The sequence below is a fragment of the Myotis brandtii genome, unplaced genomic scaffold, assembly GCF_000412655.1.
Source record: "Myotis brandtii unplaced genomic scaffold, ASM41265v1 scaffold13, whole genome shotgun sequence".
In the NCBI taxonomy this organism is placed as follows: Eukaryota; Metazoa; Chordata; class Mammalia; order Chiroptera; family Vespertilionidae; genus Myotis; species Myotis brandtii.
In genome coordinates, this window is record NW_005354595.1 from 1,132,322 (window position 1) to 1,134,575 (window position 2,254).

Sequence of the window (2,254 nt, forward strand, 5' to 3'; positions counted from 1 at the left end):
CCCCCCAAAGCCTCGCCCGGGTGGACGGGGACCGCCGGGGTACCTCGCACCCCGCAGCTGGGAGCTCCCGCAACACTTGCTTTTCACCGACAACTCAGCACAGGAGTCCGTCTCGGGATGCGGACTTTCAACTTCAGTTTCTGCCCAGCCGCTTAGCAAACACGCTTAGCAAGTCACTGGAAAATCTACGGCAAGGGAGGGACCTGGCTTTGAGATGGTGGTTTTGAAATCAAACGGGCTCGCTTGGTTTGTGTAGGACGACTGGGCTATGTTGAATGGATTTAAATTTTATTCTTGTTTTTCTTTGCTGCCATTTGGCTTTGATGTGTAGGAATGACGGCATCCAGGATTTGTTGCCTGCAGTCCGCCCCCCCCCCCCCCCCCCCCGGGGTGTTGCTCACTGCCGCTACTTCTGCTCTTTCTCTCTTTTTCTTTTTGTTGAAATCTGTGGATTTTTCGTAAACGTGGGTTTCCAGCGAGTGCTCGCTTATTAAAACTCCAGTATGAATGCGTTGCCTCCCATTGAAATAGATACATATGTGCAAAAGCGAGCATTGAGAACTTGTAACTGCAGTTAATTAGAGCAAAATCCTCTATTCCTTCAGGCTCTACCAATTCGTGCTTTTCACCTACTTGAGTAAGTATCGTTTGCCAGGCGTAGTAAGCTTAACTGTGCAGTGAGAGGTTCAAAGCAATTCTGGTGAAAGGGGTTCCCTGCGCTGGGAATACCGATCAGTTCTCGGGAGGAGATAGTCCCTTGTCAAACAGAAGAGCAAGCCCCTGTGAAAAAGGGTGTCTGCTGGAGTTATGGTTGTCTGGTCCGAACTAAATTCCATTGCCCTCTCACTCCTCACTCACTCTATGCCGGCTAGGCTAGCCCTTTCAGCCCCCGATTCTCCAAATCCGGGTAGGAGTGAGCGTATGTGCCCCCAATACAAACTTGTTACCAACAATCGGCATTGTAAGTATGTGAAGGTTGCTACTTTTCTTGATACCGTTTAACTTGAGGATAAAGAAGCCAAGTGGCAAGAGAAAGAAGCAGTGTATGGCGGGAAGGCACGGACTGAGGGGCCGGGCAGAAGGACTGGGTTGTCATCATTCAAGCCAGCACCGCGTCCCCTAGTGGTGCGACCTTAGCCCGGCAGGTCAGTGCGTTCTCTGTCTTGGTGACCTCATCTGGAAAATGGAGGGGTTTGGTGATCTCGGCTGTTCCTTCCAGCTCCCCAAGTAACTAGAAACTGGGGGTGGGGGTGGTTATCCCATGTTAGAACAGTAGGAAGAGGGTAAAGAGGAAGTGTGAAGGGGTTAGTCCTGGAGGGAAGTGATAGGGCAAGAGGGCCAGGAAGGTGAAAAAAACCAGCAGTAGGAGATGCCTGGAGGGGAAAGAGCCTGGAGCTGGGAGTTCATTTTTCTCTTTTTTTCTTTCTTCCTCCGAAAGGGCATCAGTAACACTCCCTCCCCTGTCAATCTTTTATTACTCTTATTATTTAAATGTGCGATCCTGCTTAGCTTTAATATCTAGGTGATCCCCACAGCTGACCCATGCTCCTTCTATTCGCATACTGTTTTTAAGTGGGTCAGCTGCTGCCCAGTGCATTGGACACTCAGCCTGGACCCCAGTTTCCCTGTGAATGATGGGAACAAAATAACCGAGGTGGGAGTGTAAGTGGCAGCCCATCCACCAACTTGCATTTTGAAACTTCTATTTTCATTTGAAGTTAATATTTTCTAAAGAGTAATCTGATTAAAAATATTATGCTATAGCATTTTCAAGGTTTTACTGAATCTGTTCTGATAGACCTACTGGGAAATGCAAAGAACTTGTAAGTCTTTTTGATACATAATGGCATTCAGCCTGATAGTGACTGTTAGGGAAACTTTATTTCAAATGCTTTGCAGGGAAAGTTGCAATCTGGGCAGAATACACTCTACAATTTTTACTGGGAAGCTCCCTGTGTTTAGGACATCATGACTTTTGAAATTTAGTCTGAGGTCAAGATTTTAATGTCTGTGCTTAATGCATGGCCTGTCTTTCTTTTCTTGAAATTTTCTGGTACCAATATACATATGCACTCGAGGAACATGATTTATTTTAAAGTGAAGTGTGATGTAGTAAAAACTTGAGCATAAGCTCTTGGTTTCAAGTCTGAACGTCTGCTCTGGCCTTGCTGACTTGATCTCATACTCCTGTTTGTTTTCTTATTTTTACACTAGAGGCCCAGTGCACGAATTCGTGTACGGGGGTGGGGGGGGG

The 2,254-nt window shown here is 46.9% G+C and overlaps 1 protein-coding gene across 6 annotated transcripts in view; it reads left to right on the forward strand.

The window, feature by feature from the left end:
* Positions 1 to 2,254, forward strand: part of LPAR1 (lysophosphatidic acid receptor 1) — a 200,264-nt gene that overhangs the window by 75,212 nt on the left and 122,798 nt on the right. Inside the window, exon 1 of one of the 6 annotated variants that reach the window (XM_005859758.2) lies at positions 1,122 to 1,145. The exons of the other annotated variants lie outside the window; for them this stretch is intronic. The gene's annotated coding sequence lies outside the window, so the exon portion shown is untranslated. Of the gene's footprint in view, positions 1 to 1,121; positions 1,146 to 2,254 lie in introns of those variants that run through there. 6 annotated transcript variants of the gene reach the window in all.